Below are 27,777 nucleotides of genomic sequence, written 5' to 3'. Positions count from 1 at the left end.
AAACCTCCAATTAGAAATGTAGTATAGTTTTTATGATTCGCTATGTCTCTTTCCTTATGTGCAAGTATTGCAGGACCTTAGGTATCCATGGTTACCACCACTGATATAGTGACAGTTAGCTAGTTGATAGTGGTCATAACCATGGATATCTAAGGTCCTGCAATGATTGCACATTTGGAAAGAGACCTACCGAATCAGAAAAACTATACTACATTTCTAATTGGAGGAATTTGCTAATATTATTATTATTATTATTATTCAACCCACTACATATTGGAATAGGATCTTGGAGATGGGAATACCCCTTTAAGTCTAGTGCTATATGAGATGAAATAATTTATTGGGCCATCGACTTTCATGATTGGGCCTAAAGGAGAATACTGTTTTTGAAAATGTTCTAGTTGCGTAGTTTCTAAATACTTAAATTGTTATCTATTACAAAAATAGCAAATGATATTAAGATGATAAAACTTTTGGGTATTGGTGTTTTTGGTCTTTTTTTGGAGAGAGGGTGGGTAGGTCTAAGTAATAAACATTATAGATGTCCAATATAGTAATATACTGGTCAAACAGTCTAAAAACTTTAAAAACAGCATATATTATAAATGCCACAATACAATAGCAATATAATCAACCTAGCTGAAGCAAAATATTTTATTCCAATTTTTTTCCAAAATATTCCAAACATTTCAGAAAATTGAATATTGTTTTAATAAATACTATGTAATTGACATAAAAATATTCATCATCAATATCCACGCCAAGATGGGTTAAAACGCCCTGTAGGCCACAAGGTGTAAAGATGAATCTATTGTAACACGCGATACCTGTTACATGTCGATATACATATCAACACAATGGATGTTAATGGTTAGCACCGTCTGAGGTGATAGCTGAAAGTGGCTGAGGTTATTATAAGCTTATAATGATTGGGTAGTATGACTATGGTATTATCTAATGCTCAGGAGCTATCAAATGCTTAATTAGCTAAAAATCTTTATCCCATTTTTACTAGTGGATAAGATAAGGAAATTATGGTCGGAGGCAGCCTTCCGCCTTCCCTTTGCATGGATACCCATTACCCACGCGTGTTGTCAGTGTAATTTAATATACTATATATCAAGAGTAGTCAGAGGCAGAGGTCTCATCAGGAACAATAGTTTTAATTACCTACTATATCACATACTCATTGTAAGACACTTAAATCGTTGCCAAATACAGTAATGACTGGGCTCTAAACTCAAAATTGTCCCGTTGCCAATTTTTGTTTTTATAAATACTTGGTTTGATATATACAGTACTTTTTTTTTAGATTTTTTTTTCTCCCTTTGCAAATTACATGTTTGTTAGGTTAAAGTAAATCAGTCAATGGCATTGTTCTTAACTCTTTGAAAAATGGTTTATTCAATATCATGCAGCACATTATGTAACATTTTCACAAGTGGAATAAAAATTAGCACATTGGTCATTAAACAAGTTTCTTTCCCTTGGAAAATTTTACCTTATTCATATACTAAAGCGTAAATTATTAAAATTATTAGTAATAAATAAAAAAATTGGAAAATCAGTCCAATTTTTACCCAATTTATTTTGTTTACAAAAATATATTATAAAAATAAGACGTGGTTGGACATTGACAAAACATAACTGTGGTCATTTGGAAAAACTTAACATTGATACTTTTAGATTTCTTTTGAGTTTTTTTTTATGAGGCAAATTGACTATTCCAGATAATATGTGTGACATTACAACTTGAAAAATAGTTTCTAAGAATTACTTGATTCATTTTGGAAACATTTTTTTGGAATCCTCTTAGTGCCATCAAAATGCCAATTAATTCTATATTTTTTTATGTCTTCGGTATTTGTAATTAAATTTCTGCTTTCCATTGTACCTTTACATATTAGTTGGCTTGAAAATGTCCAAGGTGTCATAGATTAGTTGACAGATTGGTAGGATTTATTTATGAAGACAATTTTTTTTCGAACATTGGGTTGATTATTGTGATAAGAGATTCCTACTCATCCTACTCTTCTAGAACATTGTATTAGCCATCAAATGTGTAAGTCTTTGATATATTATGACCATTATTTCTACATATACAAATATGAAATTCACCTATGTCCATCATGACCAATATTTATACCCTTCTAGCCTACACTGAACCAAGGCTTCCGTTATACAACCAAGGAGCCTGACATATAATAATATTTTTAAGCCACACCCTAATGATGATAGCCATGTCCACCAGGATGTTCAGCCACCATAGAAGCTGCTCAACGTTGGGGGTAAAATTCTATATCTATAATTGTAGATTTCAAGGGGTTTAATACTGTAAAATTTGTCAGATTGGACTTTTTGAGAGATTGATATTATGACTTGGTGCCGGTCAGTCCAGGATGTTGAGTCCTTTAGATCATTAGACCTACAGATTGCAATATCCTTGGATTTCATGGCAACAATTCTTTTTACATTTTTGTTTTACAGGTTACATTAAACCAGCTTGATATTTTTCAAAAATTGCATTTTTTTTGTAGCATTCTCTAAATATCCATACGTTTTGTAATCACATTTCCAATTACAGCTTAACCCTATTAACTGTTAGAAATTGAACCAAAATCAATGGAGTTAAATATCCTCTTGTTCCTATTTTGATTTCATTCCAGTAGGTCTTTCATTTAGGGCATTTACTAACTGCATAATCCCTTTACATAGGGGGTGGGATTAAAAACCCAATCCCCTCAGCAGGCAGAGACCTCTGGTCAAATGTCGCTTCCACGGAGCGAAATAAAAAGTTTTCTTACAAAGCCATTCTAGTGTGAAACAAGTTAATTATACAGGGCTAAGTCAAATAGGGGCTGAAGACAGATTCAGGTTTTTTTTTTCTATCCTCCGCCAAGCTAGTCCAATTATCATAGAAAGGGATTTAAAAAAAAGACCTTAATAATTTAAACATAATATTTTTAACCTTTTTATTTAAGTTTCTCCAGTTTAAAATATTTTTTTTTAAACTAGACCAATTTCAAATTGTTTTGTTTTCCCATATTTTACAATTTCCAAAACTGAAATTAAATTCCCACTTAATAGATAAAGGAAATAGCCAGAATTAAAAAATACACATCCTTAAAATTAATTCTACAACCTCATGAAGGCCCATTAGGAAACTGAATACAAAATATCTTTTGACATTTTATTTCTCTTAGACTTCATTTTTTAATTTTTTCCCCCCAATAGCCCATTTTTCCCCCATATTTTATGGTTTTCTAAAAACTACATTTAATTCATAATTAAAAAGTAAAAAAAATAAATAAAACTCAATCTACAGCCTCAAGCATGCCCATATACATGATTGTCTAGGAAGCTGTAAATATATAATATTTTTAACTTTTTCCATAGGTTTCACTAGCATAAAATAAGTTTTTCAAGCTAGATCATTAATTTTTAAACAATTTTCCCCACAACCCATTTTTCCATATTTTACATTTTCCAAAAATGTAATTAAATTCTCAATGAAAAGATAAAAAAATACCCACAATTAAAAAAAATATCCTTAATATTCAATCTTCAGCCTCCTGTAGGCCCATTTTCACGATTGTCTAGAAAAAACAATAATCCGATTAGCTGGTTACGTAGGCCTCATGATGATCAGAATTTTTTGGTTCATTATGCCATCATAGACATCCATCCGTTTTTATCCACATGGCATTTTTTGGATATTTTTATTTTTAAGTCCTGGTAAAGTCTTTCGTCCCATAGAATACCTGTTGGTAACTCAACCCATGAGGCACACGGAGGTCTTGATACAGTCCACAACATGGTCATTGATATGTCATTATAGGTGACAGAAGACGGATGAGAAGAGTCCTACCTCCAGATTTAAGTTCCAGGAACAAATTAAGACTTAAAAATGTTTTGAGTTCTTTGATCCAAACTTTTTCTATCTGTAAGTTCCAGGTGGGTCTTCTGCTCAACATTGGTATAACAAGGCGCGTAATGGGGTTATTTTTACTTTCGGTTATCTAGCTTTATGAAGAATTGACAACACTCATACAGCTAGATAACCAAAGATAACAATTAACCCCTATTCATCCCACTAATGACGCCAGCCACTCTTACGGAGAAGTCTTCTCCTCGGCAACATTCTTCTGTACTGAATTCTAATTAGAAAATACAGATATTACTAATGGGCATGTTACAGCATTAATAACGATGTACCGATCAAAACAAAGACAAAAAAGCACATAAAAAAATTAGCACCAAGGCATAAAATCAACGCAACAATCAAATACTAAAATACCAACATAAAGAAAATTCATATAAATTACACAATGGTCCATACAGGGGAAAATATTCATTTCGAACACGCCCTAGATGAGGTCTGCGGCTACCTCCGCCAAACCTTGTGGTTTAATTACATACCGCCTCGTTAGTTAAATCAAGCGGTGAGAACATTCTTCGATTACATTACAAAAGGGACCTCATGATAGAGAATCTAAATCTCCTGTAAGACTCATTAATTAAAATTTGGTCGCTCTCCAGAGGCAACTGTAAAAAAAAAATTGCAAAAAAAAAATTAAGGCCAAAATTCAAAAATCCTTTCTTCCTCATTATGACAGACAGTTCGAAAAATCAGAAGAGAAGACAATGTATAGAATAGGATAGAGGAGAGTGGTGAGGCTTGGGTTTCCTTTTCACCTTGTCTCGAGGAGAAAATTCCCTGGGAATTATAGCGGAAGGTGATTATAATCTGAAATGTGAAAGCATGAAAAAAAAAGGCCCGAGTATTCCTGGAAAGCAGAACGCAGGGTTAACATGTATCCAGAGATTCTTCTGCCTTGGTGGGTTTCTCCGTTCCTCCATAGCCCGGAGGTTGCACCTTGCAATGCTGCTACGCTGATGTATCGTCTGCTCTAGGGGTGTTAGTCCAATGCACGTCCATTCATTATTAACACACCCCTCCTTTGCTCGCATGCCATTGGTCAGAATCACTGTGATGTCAACAATCCGGACTGACTGGCAGATATTTTGTTTCATCAATGGGGCGTTTCAGGGGGATAGAGTTAAAAACAATATCTGGATGTTGGACTGCACCATTTGCTACGGATTTTATACCCCTCCTTCTCTATTCTGTCTTATTGTCTCCTATACCAGCTTCATCTTGGTTGTAAGCTCTTTGGTCCAGCCTTCTATTCTTTATGTAACCCTTTACTGCCTGAACGGAACAGAAATATACATCATCGTTCTTCACATTACTTAAAGAGAACCTGTAACCAAGTAAAACAAAGGCCAGATTTGTCTCTTATTTTATTCCTGGTGCTCCCTTGATTGTTCTATTTTTGTTTTTCTAAAATGTGCCATATGATTCCAGAGATATTGGTTTTTTTGTCTGGTGCTTCTTTTTATGGTCTTTACTTCTTCACTAAATAGGCATGGCCCACAGGATTCTCTGGGACGTGTCCTTAAGATGCTCTGCATAACTACCCTGTGAGTGACACCCATTTGGCAAAGACCATGATAAGTAGCACTAAATAAAAAGGCCCATAATCTCTGGAACCGTATGTCAGAATTTAGAAAAACAAAAAACGGAACGGAATACTGAGAGGTGCAGCAAGAATAAAATAAAAGCAAAAACTGAGCACTTTTTATCTGTTGACTGGTCCTCTTTAAAGGGGTATTCCAATCACAGTTTTTTATGGCATATCCAAAGCAAGCTGACCCCCACTGAAGTGAATGGAGTAACCTGAGCATGTGCGGTCACCCCACCACCAAGGGTGCAAGACAGGGCCCTATTCTCATGACAGGTGCAGTTCCCAAAATTGTGACCCCAATCTATCAGATGAATATGGAAGATTTGATCAAAAAGATTCACAGATCCACGGTGCATGGCCACTGGAGCTGAGGCCTAAAACCTCTTCTTACCTGTTGTCAGCCCTGGCTACTCTTCTCTTTAGTAGGTCTGGTGTGATATCATCATTGTGGAGTGACGCACCTATGATATCTCTCCAGGGCTACTAATCAGAAGAGGTGCTGAGGATAATAGGAGGAGGTTTAGGTGGCTCAGGTCCCACAGACATTGCAACTGACATGGCCGTTGAATAAGGGTACTGTGAATCCTTTTGATCAACTCTAATATAAGGCATGTAGAAATATCCAAGATAGGAGTGCCCCTTTAAGCCCTCATAATTTAGTTGATAGGATCAATGACTGAAGCAGATACAGCTATAGATCACAGTGATCACCTTTGACTCCTTGCCATATTGCTTAAAGGGTTTTTCTCTTCTTCATTTAGCTGGATATTGTTGGACAGGGCATATAAAAGCAAGCACTTTTTCAAGGGCTATTCTTCTTTTAGATATTTGTGGCATAGCTGCAATCTGAATTGGGCCCAGTCTTGCACTGGTGGGAATGATGGGGCTGTGCAGGCGCGACTTCCTGCATTTAGTTCTATGGGAGTTCCGCTTCACGAGCATGCTTGCTTTGAATATGCCTTTAATATTTCTGATTGGAATATCCTTTTAAAAGGTTTATTCCTCGCTTTATAAATGGCCATTGTTGGATAGTTAATAATTTTGCAATTTACTGCTTATTAAAATTTACAGCCATTCTTCAGATGTTAACAATTTTCTTTTGTTCATAGCTTGTTTCCTAGGAGATCGACCACCCCTCCTGTCTTGCTTGAAAGCAGTGTACTGAAGCTGGCTAGGATGAGGAGGTAACAGCGCTCTCCAGCAATACTGGCCAGCTTCACAGCAATGCTTACAAGCTTAATAGAAAATAGCTTGTAAGTGCTGTGCATATTTTGTTGTCTAGCACAGGTGGTCTGTCTCCAAGGCAACACGCTCTAGATAAAAGAAAAATGTTAATATCTGGAGAATAGATGAAAATTTTAATAATTTGTTAATTGCAAAATTATCTATCCAACAATGGCCATTTTTAAAACTGGGAATAAGACTTTTAAAAGGATATTCCAATCAGAGATATTTAAGGCATATTCGAAGCAAGCAGAACTCCCATAGAACTAAATGCAGGAAGTCGCGCCTGCACTGCCCCATCATTCCCATTAGTGCAAGACTGGGCCCAATTCAGATTGTAGCTATGCCACAATTATCTAAAAGAAGAATAGCCCTTAAAACCCTCGTAGTCTACCAGATTGGATACATAACTGATGCAACTATAGATCGTAGTGCTCAGGATGGGTACCATGACAATCGACTTCCCCTGCTAGCTCTAGGTGTTTTTTTCGAGTTGGGACATCAATATTGCCTCAAGCAATTTTCCACTGGAAATCTGCTTCTATCATGACCAAATGTATATGAATATATGCTTTTATCTATCTATCCATCTATCTATTATCTATCTATGTATTATATATTATCTATCTATCTATCTATCTATCTATCTATCTATCTATCTATTATCTATCTATCTATCTATCTATCTATCTATCTATTATCTATCTATTATCTGTTACCTTTTCTATCATCTGTCTACCTATTATCTATCTATTATCTATCATTTATCTAGCTATTATCTATCTATCTATTAACTTTCTATCTATATATCTATTATCCATATATCTATATTTCCATCTATCTAGTATCTGTATATTATCTATTATTTATCATCTATCTATTATCTGTTATCTATCATCTATCTATTATCTATCTATTATCTTTCTATCTATATATCTATCTATCTTTCCATCTATCTATTATCTATATATCTATCATCTATCTATTATCTATCTATTATCTATCTATCTATCCATCTATCTATTATCTAGCTATTATCTATTATCTATCTATCATCTGTCTAGCTATCTATTATCTATCTATTATATATTATGGATCTGTCATCTATCTATTATCTATTATTTATCTATTGTCTATCGTTCTAGCTATTATATATCTATCTATCATCTATCATCTATCTAGCTATTATTTATCTATTATCTATCTAGCTAATATCTATCTATTATCTATCATCTATTATCTTTCTAGCTATTGTCTTTCTATATATCTATCTATTATCTATATATTATCTATAATCTATCTATTATCTATCTATCAACCTATCTATTATCTATCTTTCTATTATCCATCTATCTTTCCATCTATCTATTATCTATATATCTATTATCTATCCATGATCTATCTATTATCTACTATCTATCATCTATCTATCTATCTATTATCTATCTATCATCTATCTATCTATCTATCTATTATCTTTCTATCTATATATCTATCTATTATCCATCTATCTTTCCATTTATCTATTATCTATCTACTATCTATTATCGCTTATCTATCTATCTATCTATCTATCTATCTATCTATCTATATCTATCTAATTTACTTCCATTCTCTTCCTAAACTTCAAAGAAAAACCACCAAAAGAGGACTAAAAATTTTCCAAAAATTCAAGATTTAATACAGCACAAAGGGACTGCAGTGCTTACCTGTCCAGATCTCTGAACTAGTGCACTCCCAGGATGCAGCAAACCCATGTAATAAAGATGGCGGCAATACAGGTGCAAAATACTGATGAGGCAACCACTCACAACCTGCCAACTCATGGAGAGGGTGATTACTTTATAGGGGCTTGTATAGGGTGATGGTCATTTTTGGCCTTGTAAACTAGGGTGTCTGCCCTCTTGCGATGCATTTAGAGGGTGTTGGGCAGCCCGCCTGATCTAATAGTAAGGCTGTAAACGAGACACTGTGCACCACCTGTGTGAGACCAGCGCCCTATACAAGCCTCTTTTGTGCAATCTAATAATAAGCAATCATCCTCCCATGAGTTGGCAGGTTGTGAGTGGTTGCCTCATCAGTATTTTGCACCTGTATTGCCGCCATCTTTATTACATGGGTTTGCTGCATCCTGGGAGTGCACTAGTTCAGAGACCTGGGCAGGTAAGCGCTGCAGTCCCTTTGTGCTGTATTAACCCTCTTTTCCTAACCTCCTTTTCAACATCACAGTTGAATTTTCTGAATTTTCTCCCAGCTATTGGGAGCCATATTTTGTGTGTGTGATTCTCGGGATATAGAACATGTAGTCGCGAATGTATAGAATATTCCATAACATGAATGCATTATATGAACTGTTTCTTGTTAGTGATCTGCATTATGTATGTGTTGAGGATCATCTATGTATCTCTTTATATATGTGCAAGTAGCCCTCACAATCAGAAACCTATTCATCCCTGTATAATATAGGCCGACGGATATCTGAGGTAATCATTATGGAGAATATCATGTACGATATATTTTGGAAGCACTCACAGCTCATAGGATGCAAAATGAGGCGGCTCACTGTGCCGCCCCTCCATCTACAGTAGAGGAGAAGCCACAGTGCTGGAGCCGCCTCAGCACAACACTGAATATGCTGACTACAAAAATATCTACAACCACACTTTGTATATCCCACATCTCTTCATCGATCTACTAGACATCTTTCCATATATCTCTTTATCTATAATTATAACAGTTATCTATTATCTAGCTATTATTTATCTATTATCTATCTATCTTATCTATCTACCCATCTTATCTATCAATTATCTATCTATCTATCTATCTATCTATCTATCTATTATATACCTATCTATCATCTATCTATCTATCTATCTATCTATCTATCTATCTATCTATCTATCTATCTATCTATCTATCTATCTATCATCCAGCTATTATCTATTTATCTATTATCTCTCATATATCTATTATCTATCAATCTTATCTATCTTTCTATCTTATCTATCAATTATCTATCTATTATCTGCTAATCTATTATCTATCTATCTATTATTGATCTATTATCTATCTATTATATATCTATCTATCCAATATCTATCTACCTCTCATACATGAATATTGTCCACACTCTTGCCTATTCCATAGCTCCCATATTCCAAACAGTAACAGCTTTATATTAAATTATTTTCTATATGATTTACGATTACTTGACATCTGCCAGTATAATACACCATCTTATATATTTCCAATAAAAGTCACCATAATGCAAACTTCATGCAGCAAAAAAAAAAGATAATAAATACCAAAACCTCTAGGACAATATAACCAGGGAATGGAATATGTATTCATGTGTAATCATCACATATAGCTGTATGTACCTGTATAAATGTGGCTGTATGTACCTGTGTGTATGTGGCTATATGTACCTGTGTGTATGTGACAGTATGTACATGTGTGTATGTGGCTGTATGCACCTGTGTGTATGTACCTGTGGGTATGTGACTGTAAGTACCTCTGTGTATGTGGCTGTATGTACCTGTGTGTATGTGGCTGTATGTACTGTACCTGTATGTATGTGGCTGTATGTACCTGTGTGTATGTGGCTGTATGTACTTATGTGTATGAGGCTGTATGTACCTGTGTGTATGTGGCTGTATGTACCTGTGTGTATGTGGCTGTATGTACCTGTGTGTATGTGGCTGTATGTACTGTACCTGTATGTATGTGGCTGTATGTACCTGTGTGTATGTGGCTGTATGTACTTATGTGTATGAGGCTGTATGTACCTGTGTGTATGTGGCTGTATGTACCTGTGTGTATGTGGCTGTATGTACCTGTGTGTATGTGGCTGTATGTACTGTACCTGTATGTATGTGGCTGTATGTACCTGTGTGTATGTGGCTGTATGTACTTATGTGTATGAGGCTGTATGTACCTGTGGGTATGTGGCTGTATATACCTGTGTGTGTGTGTATGTGGCTGTATGTACCTGGGTGTATGTGGCTTTATGTACCTGTAGGTATGTGGCTGTATGTACCTGGGTATATGTGGCTGTATGTACCAGGGCATATGTGACTGTATGTACCTGTATGTATGTGGCTGTATGTACCTGTAGGTATGTGGCTGTATGTACCTCTGTTTATGTGGCTGTATGTCCCTGTGTGTATGTGGCTGTATGTACCTGTGTGTATGTGGCTGTATGTACCTGTGTGTATGTGGCAGTATGTACATGTGTGTATGTGGCTGTATGCACCTCTGTGTATGTACCTGTTGGTATGTGACTGTATGTACCTCTGTGTATGTGGCTGTAGGTACCTGGGTATATGTGGCTGTATGTACTGTACCTGTATGTATGTGGCTATATGTACCTGTGTGTATGTGGCTGTATGTACTTATGTGTATGAGGCTGTATGTACCTGTGGCTATGTGGCTGTATATACCTGTGTGTGTGTGTATGTGGCTGTATGTACCTGGGTGTATGTGGCTTTATGTACCTGTAGGTATGTGGCTGTATCTACCTGGGTATATGTGGCTGTATGTACCAGGGCATATGTGACTGTATGTACCTGTATGTATGTGGCTGTATGTACTTGTGGGTATGTGGCTGTATGTACCTCTGTTTATGTGGCTGTATGTCCCTGTGTGTATGTGGCTGTATGTACCTGTGTGTATGTGGCTGTATGTACCTGTGTGTATGTGGCTGTATGCACCTGTGTGTATGTGGCTGTATGTACCTGTGTGTATGTGGCTGTGTGCACCTGAGGGTATGTGGCTGTATGTACCTCTGTTTATGTGGTTGCATGTCCCTGTGTGTATGTGGCTGTATGTACCTGTGTGTATGTGGCTGTATGTACCTGTGTGTATGTGGCTGTATGTACCTGTGTGTATGTGGCTGTATGCACCTGTGTGTATGTGGCTGTATGTACCTGTGTGTATGTGGCTGTGTGCACCTGTGGGTATGTCGCTGTATGTACCTCTGTTTATGTGGCTGTATGTCCCTGTGTGTATGTGGCTGTATGTACCTGTGTGTATGTGGCTGTATGTACCTGTGTGTATGTGGCTGTATTTACCTGTGTGTATGTGGCTGTATGCACCTGTGTGTATGTGGCTGTATGTACCTGTGTGTATGTGGCTGTGTGCACCTGTGGGTATGTGGCTGTATGTACCTCTGTTTATGTGGTTGCATGTCCCTGTGTGTATGTGGCTGTATGTACCTGTGTGTATGTGGCTGTATGTACCTGTGTGTATGTGGCTGTATGTACTTGTGGGTATGTGGCTGTATGTGCCTGTGTGTATGTGGCTGTATGTACCTGTGTGTATGTGGCTGTATGCACCTGTGTGTATGTGGCTGTATGTACCTGTGTGTATGTGGCTGTGTGCACCTGTGGGTATGTCGCTGTATGTACCTCTGTTTATGTGGCTGTATGTCCCTGTGTGTATGTGGCTGTATGTACCTGTGTGTATGTGGCTGTATGTACCTGTGTGTATGTGGCTGTATTTACCTGTGTGTATGTGGCTGTATGCACCTGTGTGTATGTGGCTGTATGTACCTGTGTGTATGTGGCTGTGTGCACCTGTGGGTATGTGGCTGTATGTACCTCTGTTTATGTGGCTGTATGTACCTCTGTTTATGTGGCTGTATGTACCTGTGTGTATGTGGCTGTATGTACCTGTGTGTATGTGGCTGTATGCACCTGTGTGTATGTGGCTGTATGTACCTGTGTGTATGTGGCTGTGTGCACCTGTGGGTATGTGGCTGTATGTACCTTTGTTTATGTGGCTGTATGTACCTGTGTGTATGTGGCTGTATGCACCTGTGTGTATGTGGCTGTATGTACCTGTGTGTATGTGGCTGTGTGCACCTGTGGGTATGTGGCTGTATGTACCTCTGTTTATGTGGCTGTATGTACCTCTGTTTATGTGGCTGTATGCACCTGTGTGTATGTGGCTGTATGTACCTGTGTGTATGTGGCTGTGTGCACCTGTGGGTATGTGGCTGTATGTACCTCTGTGTATGTGGCTGTATGTACCTGTGTGTATGTGGTTGTATGTACTTATGTGTATGAGGCTGTATATACCTGTGGGTATGTGGCTGTATATACCTGTGTGTGTGTATGTGGCTGTATGTACCTAGGTGTATGTGGCTGTATGTACCTGTAGGTATGTGGCTGTATGTACCTGGGTATATGTGGCTGTATGTACCTGTGTATATGTGGCTGTATGTACCAGGGCATATGTGACTGTATGTACCTGTGGGTATGTGGCTGTATGTACCTCTGTTTATGTGGCTGTATGCACCTGTGTGTATGTGGCTGTATGTACCTGTGTGTATGTGGCAGTATGAACCTGTGTGTATGTGGCTGTATATACCTGTGTGTATGTTGTTGTACGTACCTGTATGTATGTGGCTGTATGTACCTGTGGGTATGAGGCTGTACGTACCTGTGTGTACCTGTGTATGTGTATGTGGCTATATGTACCTGTGTATATGTGGCTATATGTACCTGTGTGTATGTGGCTGTATGCACCTGTGTGTATGTGGCTGTATGTACCTGTCTGTATATGGCTGTATGTACATGTGTGTGTATGTGGCTGTATGTACCTGTGTGCATGTGGCTGTATGTACCTGTGGGTATGTGGCTGTATTTACCTGTGGGTATGTGGCTGTATGAACCTGGGTATATGTGGCTGTATGCACCTGGGTATATGTGACTGTATGTACCTGTATGTACGTGGCTGTATGTACCTGTGGCTGTATGTACTTCTGTTTATGTGGCTGTATGTACCTGTGTGTGTATGTGGCTTTGTGTACCTGTGTGTGTGTACATGGCTATATGTACCTGTGTGTATGTGGCTATATGTACCTGTGGGTATGTGGCTGTATATACCTGTGTGTGTGTGTGTATGTGGCTGTATGTACCTGGGTGTATGTGGCTGTATGTACCAGGGCATATGTGGCTGTATGTACCTGTATGTATGTGGCTGTATGTACCTGTGGGCATGTGGCTGTATGTACTTCTGTTTATGTGGCTGTATGTACCTGTGTGTGTATGTGGCTGTATGTACCGGTGTGTACCTGTGTGTGTATGTGGCTATATGTACCTGTGTGTATGTGTCTATATGTACCTGTGTGTATGTGGCTGTATGTACCTGTGTGTATGTGGCTGTATGCACCTGGGTGTATGTGGCTGTATGCACCTGGGTGTATGTGGCTGTATGTACCTGGGTATATGTGGCTGTATGTACCTGTATGCATGTGGCTGTATGTACCTGTGGGTATGTGGCTGTATGTACTTCTGTTTATGTGGCTGTATGCACCTGTGTGTATGTGGCTATATGTACCTGTGTGTATGTGGCTGCATGTACCTGTGTGTATGTGGCTATATGTACCTGTGTGTATGTGGCTGTATGCACCTGTGTGTATGTGGCTATATGTACCTGTGTGTATGTGGCTGCATGTACCTGTGGGTATGTGGCTGTATGTACTTCTGTTTATGTGGCTATATGTACCTGTGTGTATGTGGCTATATGTACCTGTGTGTATGTGGCTGCATGTACCTGTGTGTATGTGGCTGTATGCACCTGCTGTATGTGGCTGTATGTACCTGTGTGCATATGGCTGTATGTACCTGTGTGTATGTGGCTGTATGTACCTGTGTGTATGTGGCTGTATGTACCTGGGTGTATGTGGCTGTATGTACCAGGGCATATGTGGCTGTATGTACCTGTATGTATGTGGCTGTATGTACCTGTGGGCATGTGGCTGTATGTACTTCTGTTTATGTGGCTGTATGTACCTGTGTGTGTATGTGGCTGTATGTACCGCTGTGTACCTGTGTGTGTATGTGGCTATATGTACCTGTGTGTATGTGTCTATATGTACCTGTGTGTATGTGGCTGTATGTGCCTGTGTGTATGTGGCTGCATGTACATGTGGGTATGTGGCTGTATATACCTGTGTGTGTGTGTGTGTGTGTGTGTATGTGGCTGTATGTACCTGGGTGTATGTGGCTGTATGTACCTGGGTATATGTGACTGTATGTACCTGTATGTATGTGGCTGTATGTACCTGTGGGTATGAGGCTGTACGTACTTGTGTGTACCTGTGTATGTGTATGTGGCTATATGTACCTGTGTATATGTGGCTGTATGTACCTGTGTGTATGTGGCTGTATGCACCTGTGTGTATGTGGCTGTATGTACCTGCCTGTATGTGGCTGTATGTACATGTGTGTTTGTGGCTGTATGTACCTGTGTGTATGTGGCTGTATGTACATGTGTGTATGTGGCTGTATGTACCTGTGTGCATGTGGCTGTATGTACCTGTGGGTATGTGGCTGTATTTTCCTGTGGGTATGTGGCTGTATGAACCTGGGTATATGTGGCTGTATGCACCTGGGTATATGTGACTGTATGTACCTGTATGTATGTGGCTGTATGTACCTGTGGCTGTATGTACTTCTGTTTATGTGGCTGTATGTACCTGTGTGTGTATGTGGCTGTGTGTACCTGTGTGTGTGTACATGGCTATATGTACCTGTGTGTATGTGGCTATATGTACCTGTGGGTGTGTGTGTGTGTGTGTGTGTGTGTGTGTGTGTATGTGGCTGTATGTACCTGGGTGTATGTGGCTGTATGTACCAGGGCATATGTGGCTGTATGTACCTGTATGTATGTGGCTGTATGTACCTGTGGGCATGTGGCTGTATGTACTTCTGTTTATGTGGCTGTATGTACCTGTGTGTGTATGTGGCTATATGTACCTGTGTGTATGTGTCTATATGTACCTGTGTGTATGTGGCTGTATGTACCTGTGTGTATGTGGCTGCATGTACATGTGTGTATGTGGCTGTATGCACCTGGGTGTATGTGGCTGTATGTACCTGGGTATATGTGACTGTATGTACCTGTATGCATGTGGCTGTATGTACCTGTGGGTATGTGGCTGTATGTACTTCTGTTTATGTGGCTGTATGCATCTGTGTGTATGTGGCTATATGTACCTGTGTGTATGTGGCTATATGTACCTGTGTGTATGTGGCTGTATGCACCTGCTGTATGTGGCTGTATGTACCTGTGTGCATATGGCTGTATGTACCTGTGTGTATGTGGCTGTATGCACCTGCTGTATGTGGCTGTATGTACCTGTATGCATGTGGCTGTATGTACCTGTGGGTATGTGGCTGTATGTACTTCTGTTTATGTGGCTGTATGCATCTGTGTGTATGTGGCTATATGTACCTGTGTGTATGTGGCTATATGTACCTGTGTGTATGAGGCTGTATGCACCTGCTGTATGTGGCTGTATGTACCTGTGTGCATATGGCTGTATGTACCTGTGGGTATGTGGCTGTATTTACCTGTGGGTATGTGGCTGTATGAACCTGGGTATATGTGGCTGTATGTACCTGGGTATATGTGACTGTATGTACCTGTATGCATGTGGCTGTATGTACCTGTGGGTATGTGGCTGTATGTACTTCTGTTTATGTGGCTGCGTGCACCTGTGTGTATGTGGCTGTATGTACCTGTGTGTATGTGTCTGTATGTACCTGTGAGTATGTGGCTGTATGTACCTGTGTGTTTGTGACTGTATGTACCTGTGTGTATGTGGCTGTATGTACCTGTGTGTGTGTGTGTATGTGGCTGTATGTACCTGTGTGTTTGTGGCTGTATGTACCTGTGTGTGTGTGTGTGTGTGTGTGTGTGTGTGTGTGTATGTGGCTGTATGTTACCTGTGTGTATGTGGCTGTATGTACCTGTGTGTATGTGGCTGTATGTACCTGTGTGTACCTGTGTGTGTATGTGGCTGTATTTGCCTGTGTGTATGTGGCTGTATATACGCGTGTGTGTGTGTGTGTGTGTGTGTGTGTATGTGGCTGTATGTACCTGTGTGTATGTGGCTGTATATACGCGTTTGTGTGTGTGTGTGTGTGTCTATGTGGCTGTATATACCTGTGTGTGTGTATGTGGCTGTATGGATGTGTGTGTGTGTGTGTGTGTGTGTGTCTGTATGTACCTGTGTGTATGTGGCTTTGTGTGTGTGTATGGCTGTATATACCTGTGTGTATGTGACTGTATACACTGTATACACCCTGTTTATATTGCATAAATATACATTGTAGAGCTCCTTGTATACTTTTAGAGCCGGATCTGCTCTTCTGCTATTATCCAGTAATGTCAGACGTGTTGATGTTGGGCTCCATTGTGCTCCGCCACATAGTGCCCTCCCCTGCTTTATAATACTGTATATTAGCTGCTCTATGTAATTACAGTCTGGGAGCTCCACCTCCCAGGATTCACTTTCTCTCCTTTGCTTGTTAGCAGGATTGTGTGTGAATATTTTCTTTTTACATTACAGTCTTGTCCTCTAAGTTTGTGAAGAGACAGATAGATTGATAGATAGAAGATAGATATGAGAAATAAATATGATAGACAGATGGATAGACTGATATGAGACATGGATGGATGGCTAGATAGAAGATAATAGATAGTAGATTGATAGATACATAGATGATATATAATAGATAGATATAGATAGCAGATAATAGATATGGATAAATAATAGATAAAAGATAGATGATTGACAATAGATACATAGATAATAGATAGATTATAGATAGATAATAGATAGGTGATTGATAATAGATAGATAAATAGATAATAGATAGATGATATATAGATATGAGAGATAGGTAATAGATAGATGATAGATAGATACTAGATAGATAGGAGATAGATAGATAGATAGATAGATAGATAGATAGATAGGAGATAAATAGATAGATAGATAGATAGATAGATAGGAGATAGATAGGAGATAGATAGATAGATAAATAGATGATTGATAATAGACAGATAAATAGATAATAGATAGATGATAGATAGATACTAGATAGATAGGAGATAGATAGATAGATAGATAGATAGATAGATGATTGATAATAGACAGATAAATAGATAATAGATAGATGATAGATAGATATGAGAGACAGATATGTATCGTGGCACAGGTGCTCATCTTTCAGGCCCCAGCATGATACATGTAACTGGTGTGTGGTCTTCACTTATGGGGGGCTACGCCCTTTCAGGCCATATGATGCTCGTAACTTCGGTTGTCCAGGACCGGATGTTAAACAGTTCATTAAGGGCGATCGGCACTTGGAAATAAACAGTCTTGTAGTTAACATTAACTTGTTTTCTGGATTATGTAGAATGGATAGCAGGTGCCTATGTCACCAGTGAGTCCTTTACAATATGGAGCACCTTCACATGGGGTCTCTCTACCTCTTCCAAACTTACTTGTTTCTGCCTCAAGTTCTTTTGTCTTCACCACAACCCAACGCTGTACTAGAGTCCGGTAAGTGAGAGTCCTATCCTCAACCCATGGTTCCACGTTCTCCTCTCCCTTAGGGGAACTGGTGTGCTTTTAGCTTCTATTTAGATCTCTGCTTGCTGACACCTGGGAACTACCGTTACCTCTCTGGCGATCTCGGGCCATACTGCTAAGCGTTCTGTCCCAGGACCAGACTCTGGTACTTCACTCTGTCCTTTGATAACTTTTCTTCCTTTACTGCGGATGTCGATATCCACTGCCTTGATCTCTACTCAGGGAGACCCAAGTCACGTGGCCCTGATCACTAGTCAGACCTTGGGTCAGCTTCTGTGGCACACTGGACCCTATATGTCTTCCTGACAGGAAACTATCTCTCTTTTCCTTCACTTTAGCCCCTCCCACTCTGGACTAGTCCCAATCATTAACCCTAACTCTTCATACTGTCGGGCAGAACACAATACTATCACATATAACGCATGTCCCAGTACACATTACACATTAAAATATACTGCAACGATACATGTGTCTTCAAGAGGAAAGTGGGCAGTATGTCCATCTCCTTACAGATAGACAGACAGATAGATATGAGATAGATAGATAGATAGATAGATATGAAAGATAAATAAAGAGATGATAGTTGACTGAGAGATATATAGATAAATATATATGGTACATAGAATTCGTTAGATTGATACTGGATCTAGAGATATATAGATATATAATAGAAAATAGATAGATAGATAGATAATAGATAGATGATAGGTAGATAATAAATAGATAGATAATAGATAGATAATAGATAGATAATAAATAGATAGATAATAGATAGATAACACTGGTCAACAGCATTTTTGGTGCCAAAGATATTTCATCGAATTTAGGGTATTTTTGGGGTGCTGATTCTGAATATGCTATCAGTTTTGCCAGATTGGCTCAAGTTTTTGAGATTTTTGGTATCTTATTTATAGCACTTGTTGGTAAATGCGACGCATCATCTCATTAATTTCTTTGGATTAGTACTTGAACTGAGCAGTTCTCAATATAGTTTTGTGTTAATTAGTGTTCTAAAAGTTTGTTCATAGCTTGATTTTTGCACTAACTTTATGTTGTTGTCTGTTTTCCAGTGAAAAGCATGAACTCATCAAGAAGAAGTTGTCTTAACGATCCAGACTCATTCTGTTACATTTGTGGTGAATACACACTGCCAAAACATAGAAGAAACATAACAGACTTCATAAAAAAAGTGTATTTTGCCTATTTTGGGGTTATGCTTGGGGACCAAGACAAGTTTTGGGCACCACACATAGTGTGCAAAGCATGTATCGAATTATTACGAAAATGGAGCAAAGGACAAAGAAAAAGCTTCAAATTTGGTGTTCCAATGGTGTGGAGAGAGCCAAAAAATCATCATGATGACTGTTATTTCTGTGCAGTGCAAGTGCAAGGATTCAATAAGCATAAGAAACGAAAATGGGAGTAACATGGAATCTGCAAGAAGGCCTGTCCCTCATTGTGAAGATGTGCCTGTACCTGTGTTTACCATAAATAACAGTCATCATGATGATTTTTTGGCTCTCTCCACACCATTGGAACACCAAATTTGAAGCTTTTTCTTTGTCCTTTGCTCCATTTTCGTAATAATACGATACATGCTTTGCACACTATGTGTGGTGCCCAAAACTTGTCTTGGTCCCCAAGCATAACCCCAAAATAGGCAAAATACACTTTTTTTACGAAGTCTGTTATGTTTCTTCTATGTTTTGGCAGTGTGTATTCACCACAAATGTAACAGAATGAGTCTGGATCGTTAAGACAACTTCTTCTTGATGAGTTCATGCTTTTCACTGGAAAACAGACAACAACATAAAGTTAGTGCAAAAATCAAGCTATGAACAAACTTTTAGAACACTAATTAACACAAAACTATATTGAGAACTGCTCAGTTCAAGTACTAATCCAAAGAAATTAATGAGATGATGCGTCGCATTTACCAACAAGTGCTATAAATAAGATACCAAAAATCTCAAAAACTTGAGCCAATCTGGCAAAACTGATGACATATTCAGAATCAGCACCCCAAAAATACCCCAAATTCATTAAAATATTTTGGACACCAGAAAAAAAATGTTTTTTTGTTGACCTGTGTAATTGATAGATAATAGATACATAATAGACAGATGATAGACGATAGACAGATAGAGAATAGATAGATAGATAATAGATAGATAATAGATATATATAGATAGATATATATATATATAATAGATAGATGATAGATAGATAGATGAGAGATAGATAGATAATAGATGACAGATAATATAGATAACTAGATAGATAGATAGATAATAGATAGATAGACGATAGATAGATAGATAGATAGATAGATAGATAAATAGACGACAGACAGATAATAGATAGATAGATAGATAGATAGATAGATAATAGATGACAGATAATATATAGATAACTAGATAGATAGATAATAGATAGATAGATAGATAGATGATAGATAGATAGATAGATAATAAATAGAAAATAGATACATAGATAATAGATCGATAGATAATAGATAGATAGATAGATGACAGATAGATAATAGATAGATAGCTAGATAGATAGATAATAGAGAGATAGATAATAGATAGATAATAGATAATATATAGATAACTAGATAGATAGATAGATAATAGATAGATAGATGAGAGATAGATAATAGATGACAGATAGATGATAGATAATAGATAAATAATAGATAGATGATAGATAATAGATTATAGATTGATAAGAGATAGATAGGTAGATAGATTCTGGATGTCTGTAGTTTATGGTTTGTCGGTGTGACTTTGCTAAATATTTATAATAAAATAATAAAATTGTATAAATATTACTCCAAGTACAAAGAATATATTGTAGACAAAATCATGTAACAGAATTGAAGCTTTCATACCTTTTTGCTCTTGAATTACCCCCTCTTGTGTCTCTAAAAAAGAAAATATGAAATACAATTATTTTTCAAAAAAATATGTTATATTTAAGAATGCAGCCATTGTAAGTTGGCAATATGCAGCCTGCGGCCTGTACCAGGGGCAAAAATCCCCCACTGAGCACATGCATCCACCATTAGGGTAACAGGGAATATTACATTTGGACCAACATGTCGCTGAGGCCTGCTGATCAGATGGTGTAGTGTCTGATACACATCCAGCGCCACTGTACAAGGGAACACTAAGATCTGGGATGGTTATTGCTTGTGTATCAATTATTGCATCTACTATAATCAATACACTAATATAATCTGTAACACAGGGTAATCGATGTGGGCAATTATTAACTCTACGTGTTACTATGAGCAGTGAGAGACATATAATAGTATATGTCTAGGCCTGGCATTAAATGATTCTATCTATCTATCTATCTATCTATCTATCTATCTATCTATCTATCTATCATCTATCTATCTATTATATATTTATTATTTATCTATCTATATATTATCTATTATCTAGCTATGTATTATCTATCTATCTATTTACCTATTTATTATCTATCTAATATCTATGTATGTATGTATTATCTATCTATCTATCTATCTATCTGTCTGTCTGTCTGTCTGTCTGTCTGTCTATCTATCTATCTATCATCTATCTACCGTATGTATTATCTATTATCTATCTATTATCCATCTATATATTATCTATTATCTAGCTATGTATTATCTATCTATCATCTATCTATGTATTATCTATCTATCTAGCTATCTATTTACCTATTTATCTATCTAATATCTATGTATGTATTATCTATCTATCTATCTATCTATCTATCTATCTATCTATCTATCTATCTATCTATCTATCTGTCTATTATCTATCATCTATCTATTATCTATCTACAGTATCTATCATCTATCTATCTATCTATCTATCTATCTATCTATCTATCACTCTGACCTATAACATACTATAATAATTGTTACAAACTACAAAAATCCACAGTCAAATGTATTGATATAAGCCTGATGTATAAAATATAGAGCATGCAGTTATTTCATCTTGGGCCCTATACCATTGAAATCCAATTCTGAGAAAATTATTATTTTTCTTCTTCGTTTTTAAATACTATGAATAATAATAAGAATTATAATTTTTTTATGTATAAATAAAAATAGAAAAATTTACACTTGGGAGTTTACATTCAATTCATTGGTAATTTTGTAATTTTTGACTGTTCTTTCTTATGTCAATTAATTCTCTCTTCTAAACAGAAATTTTCTTTTAATCATTTCGGTCACTTCAGTCTTACATAACCTGGCATGTGAAAATGCAGAATAGGTATACCAGAAGTCACTGCTCGTCTAGGCGTTTTCATACACATAATAGGGGGCCCATCGCTCCTGCACAATTCCACTTTGCCTCTCCCAGTCCTGTTAAATTAAGATGCTGCGTGCTGGCACGGAAGATTATAATGAGAAGAGAGATGCCGTGACTGCTCATAATGCCGTACGGAGCTCTGGCTGCAGGGTTAAATTTCTGGTCATCGTGAATTTTTTTTTTTTGGCCTACAGCTAAGACATATCTACGAGAGTTCTTGTTCCTTAAATTGTGGCGCTTGATTGTAACATCATAAATCCTCTACAGATCAGTTAATTGTCATGTTTACAAATTGCAATACAAAAAAAAACAATTTTGTAAATCATGGATTTGTTTTCTTAATATAATTGAAAAACACCACTTAAAAAAATTATTACTCACCGTGTAATCTCAGCATTTCGCCCCTGTGAATGCAGCATTCTTCGAGATGCTGGCAAAATGAGTGTCTTCTCCGACATCCTACCCTCTTGTGGCAGTTGGTTGCATCTCCGAGTGACGTAAAAAGGTGCTATCCATTCAGGATTTTTCTCCACGGCTTTTGAGGGGTCTGAGAATCCGTCCTTTTCTTTATGCCTATGTGCTTTGCTCTGCCTCCACAGCCTTTTTTTTGCACCACAAGTCAGGTCTTCATGCCGAACGATTATGCAGCTCCATAGTAGACACAAATACCCCACAATAATAGACTTCAAGAGCCTCTCCACCACCCGAAGCTCCCGGGCAAGAAAAAAAAATGAGTGAAAGACAATCATAGCGTGGCTCTTTTCACATAAATACTTCTTTCTCCTCTGGCTCCTCCTTGCATTCTTTTCAGATTTGACCAAAGAAAATGTTGATTGGGGTATGACTGAACAAGGGGGAGTGGTAAGAAAGGAGAAGAAGGGGTGTGGGATGGCTTATGGACACCTAATAAAGTGCAGTCCCCTCCTCTTATACTTCACTTCACAAATTTAGAAATTCTACTCAATCTTCCTAGGTAGAAAAAATAATAATTTTTAGACAAAAGAAGATCAAATTCTTAGACTCTAATTTTTTATACAAAATTAAATTTAGCAAATTTTTCCCTTTACAAAATAAAAATTTATTTCAAATCGAAATCACTTGTTCTGACAATTTTTTTTTTTAACTTTACAGTCTGGTCAGTATGTTCTCTACAAATTATCCAAATTTGACAATTGCTGGACAGGAATTGTCCTCCTTGCACTTCCAGAAGTGTATAAATTGCCTTCTTCGTATGTTTTGTATCTACATTTTTTTTTTTTACGTCTGGTTTCCAGGGCTCATTTTGAGACCGTCTTTGGAAGTTGGACTAATGGTCCGTAGAAAATGCACAATGAATTCACTTTTCTGTCTTCTTGCCTGGGAACTCAGTACGTCCTGAACTTGACAGGCAGTCTACTGAATGTTAATGAGATGTCTCAAGTTCATTGTCAAAGGGCCCTCGCAGACACCCTGTTCTCTCCCATAGACCAGCCTTCAATTCCAACGCTTGTTTTGTTCCACTGACTAAACCCTTGTGTGTGTTTTTTTAATGCATTTGAAGTACCCAGACTTCCATACCAGCATAATTAGCCAAGAAAATTTGCATGGCCGGTCCTTTCAGCTAAATAAACAATTCCCATACTTACGGCTTCAAAATAACAGCTTCTGCCAAATGGGTTCACCATATCTCCTCTGCTCTGATTGTGAACAGATTAAAACAAAAAAATCTGAAATATATGGATTACTTTCACCTCCTGTTTTTTACGACTTTCCAAAATTTTTCAATTTTTATTTTTGAAAAATTAGGATATTCTGCTTTTATCATCCACCTCTACAAAATTGTCACCCCATGACTGCATGATTCCTTTTTTGGGGGATTTTCAGCTCCGATTCAAATATAGAATATAGGTGAGTCTGGTGATTCGTTTATAATATTGAAAACATTTTTAATTTTATAACTTTAAAAAAAACTTAATTTGGTGTTTTTGTCATACCCTTGGCAAATAACGCAATTCTAAATCTTTATAGTTTTTCTTTTCTATGTTCCTATTATTGACTATAAATTTAAAGCCTACAAATTGGCAAATTTAAATTCTTCAAATTTTCTAAAAAATTTAATTTCTAATCTTTTTCTTTTCCATTTGTGGATATATTAATATTATTTTCTCACAAGTTGGATAATTTGAGCCTCTTGTGTCTCTGTCTTTTGTTCAGACAAATCTTTTCATATTGTTAGCACTCCCTGGGAGCCGATTTAAGCACGCCTTCGATAAACCCACGTGACCTTCCCCCACCCCCCCTACACCACCTTGTTAAAAAAAAATGCTCATTAGCTGAAAGGAAGCTAAGAGGCATATAATTATAATTAACTACAGACACCTCTTGATTGCTTTCCCTTTTTTACCTAAAAAAAATCTCTTTACTGTACTATTTATGGAATTTACAATTTTACCAAAATTTTACAATTGTTTTTCTTAATTTTTTAATTTGAACAATTAGATGCAATTTTTAAAATACTTTTATTTCATTTTAGTTTTTAGAAAAGAACTTAACTACTGTGTTTTCACAACGGCACACAGTACTATTTCTATCTTAATTTCTCCCATAGCTATGCTGTTATCGTATGCCAGGAATAGAGAATTTTAGAAGCTTACCTATGAATGGCAGATGTAAAAAATTCATTCCAAGTAGAATACGTCTTCTAAAAACCTTTTTACCCAATTGCGAAATATATTTCCCCCTCTTGTTTTCTTTCTCTGGTCTTTGAGGGGAACGCTCTTGAAGAAAATGGGATCGTTGTGGAGAATGGAAGGAAGCTCCTTGCGAGGAAAAAGGGGGAACTGACATGGCGTAAGGATACATGAACTACAAAGGAACACTCCACGTAGCTTATACGTAAAGTATACGTATTATATAAAAAAAAATGATATGCAGATGTGGTAAAGGGTAGTCTAACCAACAGAAGGGATTTTGTTTCAAAGGGTGGGAATACATTTTTTTCACCTTTTCTATGTATTTATTTTAATCGAGTCCTTACAGTCATGCATATCTGACTGATCATTACAGCCTCATTAGCATATATGCAAATTTGAAATCCTGTGCACAGTATGGGAGTGTAGGTTACAGCAGCATTATTTTTCAGAACACATCTGCTTCTTTTCTCAGAATCCTGGATGATATTTTCTTTTTTCTTCAAGGATCATCAAAATTGATAGATATCCTTAGAAGAAAGATCGAGACAGATATATATATATATATGTGTGTGTTTGTGTATCTATCCATATATATCTATATATAGATATATATATATAACTATATCTGTATATATACACATATAGTCAAACATTTATATGTATACATGCATATCTTTATGCACATTTATATGTATGTATGTAAATGTGTATGTATATACAAATGTATATATTCAGACACGTGTTTGTGTGTATTTAGAGTTGTATATTTATATGAATGCATACATATACTGTATAGATAGTCAAATGTGAGTGTGTGCATATATATATGCATATCTTTTTTGTATATTTATATGTATGCATGTATTTGTGTGTGTATGTAGATACAGTCAAACATGTATATATGCATATGTATGTGTACATTTATATGTATGCATATAAATATAAATGTATACATATACTGTATATATATAATATATATAGTTAAACATGTATGTATGTGTGTTTGTGTGTGTGTATATATGTAGACATAAATATGTACGCATATAAATGTGTATATATATATATATATATACTGTATATGTATATATAGTTAAACATGTATGTATGTGTGTTTGTGTGCGTATATATATATATATATATATATATATGTAAACATATGTACACATATAAATGTGTAAATGTGTATATATATATATACATATATATATATATATATACACTGTGAATGTGTGTAACTGAGTAAACTGTGTGTGTGTGTGTGTGTGTGCATATATATATTAACACATATAAATATACAAAAAATAAATGTTACACTCTAACTTGATTTTCCTAGGCATGAATGCTTTGGTTAATGGCCGTAGCATGTACAGTAAATATCAGATACATCTATCTGGTATCCTATATTTTCCAACAGAAAAAAAACAGTTCATCCTAAGGATGTGAGTGGCCTTTTTTTTATTATTATTTTATTACTATTATTTTTTTATAGAAATAACATTTTTGACTTTTAGCTTTTGTAGGTAAAAAAAATAAACAACTGAAATGATCTGAAAAGCTCGTGCGCCATAATAACACAACAGTTGCAGTGAATAATAACAAGTGACGGTAATAACAGGCTCACATGGCAGAAATGATGGGTTTGCAGCGTGAATTCCTCGCACGACGCACCAACCATTTCATTGTCGACAACATGTAAACGGAACAGTAAACCAGCGCCGATCACAAAGCCAAAAGGTGATCAGAAAGCAGCACAAAGCGAAATTCACCATTGTTCGCCGTCTTTACTAACAGATTCATTATCCATATGTCGTACGTGGTATTTGGAGGTCTTGTTGTCATGAGCAGCAGAGCCTTTTTGTTTTCCAATCAGGTATATTGAAATTAACCCCTTACATGCCCTAAGGGAGAACCACATCTTCAATGACTCCTCACTTTTTTCTGTGACTTTTTTTCCTTTAAAGTAATAGTCAAGAAAAATCTGCAATTGTTTGTCTAGACATATTTGCTATTTGCTACTTTTTTTAACTGATTTTTTTACATCGCCCCAAATTGAAATCAATTTTTTTTTCAAAATTCCTATATATAAAAGAAAAATGCCTATTTACTTCTACATGCGTATGTTTTGTACATACTCCATTACAATCTTTACGGCTTCAAAATTGCGAACACTGATTTCAGTGTAAGAAATTGGAATTTAGCTTTTTAGAATTTAGATTTACACGTAAAGCAAAAATGATTTTGCATTTTATTTTTAATTTTGAGAAATATATTGTACATTGCGCCTTTCCACATTTATTCCGTGGGTCAGTTTCTATTATGTCAGTAGTAATTATGAATTATTATCCGCCAATGTGTAAGAATGACGTTTTCTAATAATTAAAATGATTCCTTATTTTTTTCACATCGTGATTTTTATTACACGACATATTAATTATGTTTGCTTCTCGATGCACAGTTGATTCATATATTATGCACATTTTGAGAGGTGATATCAAACTTTTTCTAAAAGTTGAAAAGAGAAAAAAAATTAGATAAATAAAAAGTTGATATTGTGTAAATTTCGTTCATTATATATTACTTAGATTGCCAACTTTTATCACAAAAAGTAAAAAAACACTCTATCTATCCATCTATCTATCTAT

At 36.6% G+C, this 27,777-nt stretch overlaps 2 long non-coding RNA genes across 3 annotated transcripts; one reads left to right on the top strand and one right to left on the bottom strand.

Moving 5' to 3' along the window:
• Nucleotides 1–533: 533 nt before the first annotated feature.
• On the bottom strand, nucleotides 534–23,241 carry LOC143769623 (uncharacterized). The gene is made up of 3 exons (XR_013214435.1): nucleotides 22,845–23,241; nucleotides 21,041–21,073; nucleotides 534–4,157 (listed from the first exon to the last, which is right to left on the bottom strand). It is a non-coding gene; the product is annotated as an uncharacterized LOC143769623 (long non-coding RNA).
• A 154-nt stretch (nucleotides 23,242–23,395) lies between these two features.
• On the top strand, nucleotides 23,396–27,536 carry LOC143769619 (uncharacterized). 2 transcript variants are annotated; one of them, XR_013214433.1, is made up of 2 exons: nucleotides 23,396–25,292; nucleotides 26,469–27,536. It is a non-coding gene; the product is annotated as an uncharacterized LOC143769619 (long non-coding RNA). The 2 variants fall into 2 exon arrangements; XR_013214432.1 differs by having other exon boundaries at nucleotides 23,396–25,337.
• The last annotated feature ends 241 nt before the right edge of the window (nucleotides 27,537–27,777 follow it).

This window comes from Ranitomeya variabilis, chromosome 1 (genome assembly GCF_051348905.1).
Source record: "Ranitomeya variabilis isolate aRanVar5 chromosome 1, aRanVar5.hap1, whole genome shotgun sequence".
NCBI lineage: Eukaryota > Metazoa > Chordata > Amphibia > Anura > Dendrobatidae > Ranitomeya > Ranitomeya variabilis.
Note: the sequence above shows the minus strand (reverse complement) of the source record. Positions and strands in the feature narration are given on the sequence as shown.